This window comes from Lathyrus oleraceus, chromosome 2 (assembly GCF_024323335.1).
Source record: "Lathyrus oleraceus cultivar Zhongwan6 chromosome 2, CAAS_Psat_ZW6_1.0, whole genome shotgun sequence".
Classification (NCBI taxonomy): domain Eukaryota; kingdom Viridiplantae; phylum Streptophyta; class Magnoliopsida; order Fabales; family Fabaceae; genus Lathyrus; species Lathyrus oleraceus.
This window is the reverse complement of record NC_066580.1, coordinates 118584409-118590959: the sequence shown is the minus strand read 5'-3', so window position 1 is coordinate 118590959 and position 6551 is coordinate 118584409. Positions and strand designations below refer to the sequence as shown.

Genomic DNA, 6551 nt, shown 5'->3' with positions numbered 1-6551 from the left:
AGGTCCAAGCACAACACTCTCACCTGATTCATACCAACATAGAGGGGTCCTACACCTTATACCAAACAGGGCCATTTCAATACTTGAATGGAAGTTGTTATTGCAAGTGAAATTAATAAACCACAAGTATATATCCCATGCACATCCTTGTTCTAGCACACAAGGCCCCAACATATCCTTCAAATATTTAATAGTCCTCTCTGCCTGGCCGTTCGTCCGCGGATGATAAGCAAAACTCACCTTCATCTTAGTACCCAACGTTCCTGCAAACTCTGCCAAAACCTCGACGTGAACCTCAAATCTCTATCTGAAATGATGCTCGACGGGATACCATGCAGGCTAACAATCTCCTAAATAGAAAGCTTGGCTAATTTCTATAAAGGATAATTAATCTTAATCAGTATGAAATGAGTTTATTTAGTCAATCTGTCAACAATCACCCAGATGGAATCACACCCTTTCACCATCTTCAAAAAACTTACAAAATTTTCAACTCAAGGAATACTCAACAGTTGTATCATACCCGGTGACTTATGATGTTCAATTTTCAACTTCTGACAAGTCAAACAAGCATAAATGAACTCTGTTACTTCCTTTTTCATTCCTGGCCACCAAAACATTTTCTTCAAGTCTTGATACATCTTAGTGGCATTGGGATGAATACTCAGACCACTCCTATGACCTTCCTCAAAATTGCTCTTTTTAAGCTTGGGTACATCTGGTATACAAACCTTGTCTCTGAAACTCATCACATCATTCTCGCCGATTTTGAAATCACCCTCTTTATCTTGATTAATTAACACTAGCCGACCAACCAATCCCACATCGACCTTCTGACCTTCTCTGATCTCTTCAAGAATACCACTAGTCATCTTCAACACGCCCAACTTCATACTGTTAGGAGTCTTTTTGCACACTAGGCTCTTATCTCTAAATTTCTTGATCAATTCCAATTCTCGAACCATAAGCATCATCATATGTGACGAATTCATGCTCAATGCATCAACTACAAAATTGGCTTTACTTGGATGGTAACTCAAGCCAAAATTATAAGCCTTCATAAATTCAAGCCATCTCATATGCCTCATATTCAACTCCTTCTGATTGAATAGATACTTCAAACTCTTGTGGTCACTGAACACTTCAAATCTGGAGCCAAACAAATAATGCCTCCAAATCTTTAACACCAATACCACTTCTACAAACTCTAGAACATACGTAGGATAATTCCTTTCATAAACCCTTAATTGTCTAGAAGCGTAATCCATAACCTGACAATTCTGCATGAACACACCACCTTGACCCACCTTAGAAGCATCATAATACACCACAAAGGACTCACTTGGATTCATCAAAATCATAACTGGAGCAGACGTCAACTTCTTCTTGAGTTCTTGAAAACTCTTCCCGCAATGCACATCCAAAACATACGCTTGACCCTTTCAAGTCAACTGAGTCAAAGGCAATGCTAACTTCAAAAATCCTTCAATAAATGTTCTGTAGTAACCAGCCAACCCAAGAAAACTTCTAATCTCCATAATAGACTTTGGAGTCTCCCACTATAATACCACATCTATCTTCAACGGATCAACAACAATACCATCACTAGAATCATATGTCCAAGAAAACACACCTCCTTCAACCAGAATTCACACTTAGACAACTTCACATATAACTTCTTCTCTTTCAAGGTCTGCAACATAAGTCTCATATGCTCCACATGCTCTTCATCAAATTTCAAATATATCAAGATGTCATCGATGAACACTATCACAAATTGATCTAAATATGGATAGAATATTCTATTCATGTACTCCATGAACACTCTAGGCGTAATAGACACTCCAAATGGCATCACTAAATACTCATAGTGACCATACCTCGTTCTTAATGCAGACTTCAGAATATCTTATAGTTTCACACGAATCTGATGATAACCCGACCGCAAATTAATCTTGCTAAATACACAAGCACCAACCAGATGATCCATCAAATTATCAATCCTTAAGAGTGGATACTTGTTCTTGATCGTAACCTTGTTTAGTTGTCAATAATTAACACACAAACTCATGCTACCATCCTTCTTCTTCACCAACAATTTCGGCATTCCCAATGGCGAAACACTCGGTCGAACAAACTTCTTCTCTAGCAATTATTCCAATTGATCCTTTAGTTCACTCAACTTTGGAGCAGACATCCTATAAGTAGCAATCGACACAGGACTAATGTCAGGTACTAAGTCTATAGAAAACTCAACTCCGCACTCTGATGGAAAATCACTGATATCATCTAGGAACACTTATGGAAAATCACACACCATAGGTAACTCATCAATCGCATATTTGCTTTCAACCTTCATAAAATCTAGTATGATAAACACCTCAGCATAATCCTTCACAAACTCATCTACTTATTTATCAGACTCAAACAAATAATCACTTGCATCAAACTCTGGAAATGAAACCGTCTTGTCAAAACAGATGGTGTAAACATGGTTGAACTCTAACCAGTTTACCCCAAGAATAACATCGAGATTTCTCATAGGTAGACATACTAAGTTCATTCCAAAATTCTTACCAAAATAATAAGTGGACAATTCAAACAAACTCACAAAGTGGTTACCGGACCTAGAGTTGGTGTATAAACAATCACACTCTCAACTATAGAACATAATTTCAAACCCAAACTCTCAGCATAATCAAGAGAAACAAATGAATTTGTTGCACTCGTGTCAATAATAACAATCAGCAGAATACTATTAATAAAACACGTACCTCGAATCAACCTATCTGAGCTAGTAGTCTCTGATCCTGACAAAGAAACGAATTTCCCTCCAGACTGTGCCTTCTTCGGTTTCTAAAAACTGATGTGACCCTGTTCGTTGCAGTTATAACAAGTCAACCCAAGACTCTTGCAATCTGTAATACGGTGACCTGTCTTCCTACACTTGAAGCACCTCATAATGTTACTCATGCATTTATTAGCACGGTGGCCCAACTCACCACACTTGAAACACTTGACAGTAGCGGGAGTCTCTCCCCACTTTCCTTTTTCTCATCTGAAGCTCTCTACTTCCCTTGGTCAATTGGAGAACTATACGACATTCCACAATACTGATTCTTCCCCTTCTTCTCATTAATGCTCTTATAGTGAGCATAACTGGCCCTGATATCCTTATCATATATCATATGCTTATTCACTAGCATAGGAAATATGTGAATCTCCTAGTACCTAATACCTTGTTTGACCTTAGGATGCAGTCCATTCTCAAACTCATCATTATCACCTTGATGATTTTGCTGACCCTGCAGCGCCTGAGCCACTTACTCCAAAGCTTCAGCAATAACATGATCATTTCTTCCGTTCATTTTGCACGCCATCAAACAATCATTAGAATAGGTAATGCATCGATGGTGTTCATACACATGTCACATACTAGAGAATAGACAACATTACAAATCCTGGCCAAACGGACCGACCTACTTTGAACCCACTATGTAGCATCCTAAACCTCGAAACTTATTTTAAAATATTTATACGATAATTTAAGGTGTAACCAACGACAACCCTTCTAAACACATCAAAATCATTAGAAACTACGCAGTGGAAACATATTTCACATCAACCTCATAAATATAGTAATAAACTCCAAATGACAAAATCAACATCAACGTAAAACATAATAAATTGGCATCCCTGATGTTACACTATTAAAGCATTAAAACCACTAATGTATAGTAAAGTGATAAATAACAAAATGAAGAGTAGATCCAACAAGCCACCTTCCACACACAACAATAATGCTCACTCCTGAGTGTCGTACCCCAAAATTTAACTTATCCTTCACAATAATCATCTGGATCAATAACCCTAATCATTTGCATATCATCATAAGCATAAGCATGGTTCAACACAAGGGAGCATGTAACTTGAATTCATGGATTTGAGATTACACTTAATGGACCCTTTCACTAGCAGGGTAAATCATTTATCTTAAGGCATTTGATCAGGCATGATCATGCCTTGACTGTGGAGATTTATCACGTACCTCATTAACAAGGCATCCACTAGGCTTTATACTTCACTTCGTCCCTAGATCCATGCTCAGTCATTGATCCTTGGTCACATGCTTCTAGTGCACGATTTATTGATATATATACACCCATCCCTCTCCTTCAACCATGGGTCAGTTTGATTTATAAGCCTTGTCATCATTCAGACACATTAATCCACTATATGTTCAACCATGGGTCAGTTTGATTTATAAGCCTTGTCATCATTCAGACACATTAATCCACTATATGTTGTTGTTATATCCATCATGGTGTTATTTTAATTTCAATTTGATTTCAAATGAATTTTGGATTTTCAAATTGATTTTAATTTCAAATGAATTTTAATTTCAAATGAATTTTGGATTTTAAATTGATTTTAATTTCAAAATTTAGATTAGTTTTAGAAATTATTTTACCATCTTTTATTTTTGAATTTTCAATTGTGTCATTAGATATCCATATTTCAATCAAACCAATTACATATCCATTTACCATTTAAAGTCCAATATCCATTGTTAACAACCAAATATCCATTAACCATTAACTACATCCATTAACCATAACCTATGTTCATTAACTCCTAATGATTCTAACAGACCATTTGTATACACAAGTAAAATCCACCATCTCTTGTGAAATCCGGCCAGGACCTGTACAACTGAAGGAATTTCCCCTGCATAATTCTAACACAGGACCACTAAGCCCAAGCAACAAGATGTTCACCTACACATTGACATAAAACCTGCAGAATTTCACTCACTTAATTCACAGCCAACAAAACTAATCAACATGAGAACCTTGTCCAATTTTGCAAGTCACAATCCTGCAAAACCACCAAACACATTCAGTGGAAATAATCCTACCAACTTCCATAACAAAATGAATTATCCATGAAATGTCATCCAAAACCAATCAAAAATAACAAGTTAACATAGTGATTGCACCATAGCTACACCATATAGCAGAATCAGTATTTGACATAAAAGAAGTGAAAGTTCACACAAGCTATTCTTTTTTCAGTTTTCATGCTAAGCAACATTCTACAAAACAGTTCAACAACCCTCATTTCTAGATAATTTCATCCATATTTCATGTGAATTACAAGTTCACAACATTAACAACTAGAGCATAACTAACAGAAATCAGCAGAGTAACTATAACAGAATTCTAACTTTACTCCATTTAACTTCCAACCAACACCAAAAACATTCTAACAGAATTTGTAAAACCAACTTATAACTGATTTTTCATAACAGAAAGAGTACAAGAGGAGATTGGGAAAGCTATAAATTGGTACCTTTACAGTTCAGATTTTTTTGGGCTTGATCTTCTTCCATCTTCTCCATCCATCATCAATCCCAGACCCCATTTCTCATTGCCTTCAACGAAATTCTTCAATCTTCATCCTTCTCCCTCAACGCTTCTAACCGTCCTCCACTCAAACTCCTTCAATCACGCGCCTAACAGAATCTCCTCCATAACTCGCTCCCTCTCCATAACCGAATCACAACAAGACCAACACGCTTCCGAAACTACGAACGATTCACAACATCCTAACAAAAGAAACAGAACGATTGAAGAGGAAAGATCAAAGGAGAAAGAAGATTGAAGGAGAAACACCGAGTCGAAGCATACCTGGAAGACGCGAGTCGCATCGGCGCAAACAGAGGCTTCATCATTATCTCGTTCGATTCGTAACCGCGGATGCCGCAGCGTCTTTGTCGCAATATATAACGCGTGCCTCCATCTCTACTCGTCATCACAACGCGTCGAAACGCACAACACAATGCACCGGAAGAACTCAGGAACCATCTTTCATTCTTCATCACAAAACAACAACAGGCATCAGAATGCACCAGAATAGAAGAAGATAGAAGGAGAAGAGCACAAAGAGGGAAGATGGAAGCATACATGTCAATTCACCGGAGATTCTCCGTGTCAGAATTCAAATACAGTTAGCTTTCTTTTCCCTTGATCCAATTCGCAATCTGCACTTTATCATATACCACGTCTTCTTCCGATACTTCATTGAACAATAGCATGGAAGATGAGCTCAAGCGGATCCGTAGTTGTTTATACGACGAGCGGAGAAGAAGAACGACAAAACCTTGCTTAAAACAGTCGCTATTGTCGGAGTCGATCAGGGTTTCGATTTAATTGTGCATGGCCTCCGAACGTTCTGTCCATCAAGACTCCGCCAATTTCGTGTTCAAGAAGTTTGGCCAAAAACACGCCGTTTTCACGGGCTTCTCCCCCTTTCTGCCTGAGGTTCCAATAGTGGGCTTGGTCTTCCAAGCCCAGTCAGTATTTCTGCCTCACACTCCCTCCTTTTGTTCACACCCTCTGTTTCTTAGTTTATTAAATCAATCTTAATTAATTTTTTATTGAACTTTTGCTTCTTTTTTCTACAAGAAATGTTGTTAGTTTCTAAGTTAACCATGATTAAGGCTAAGTGTGATTAATAGATAATTAGGGATATTTTTTATTAATAGAATT

General features: G+C 37.5%; 1 long non-coding RNA gene across 1 annotated transcript; it reads right to left on the bottom strand.

Moving 5' to 3' along the window:
* Window positions 1-4546: 4546 nt before the first annotated feature.
* On the bottom strand, window positions 4547-6292 carry LOC127121218 (uncharacterized). Its single transcript, XR_007803347.1, has 4 exons — window positions 5967-6292; window positions 5691-5875; window positions 5353-5608; window positions 4547-4878 (listed from the first exon to the last, which is right to left on the bottom strand). It is a non-coding gene; the product is annotated as an uncharacterized LOC127121218 (long non-coding RNA).
* Between the last annotated feature and the right edge of the window lie 259 nt (window positions 6293-6551).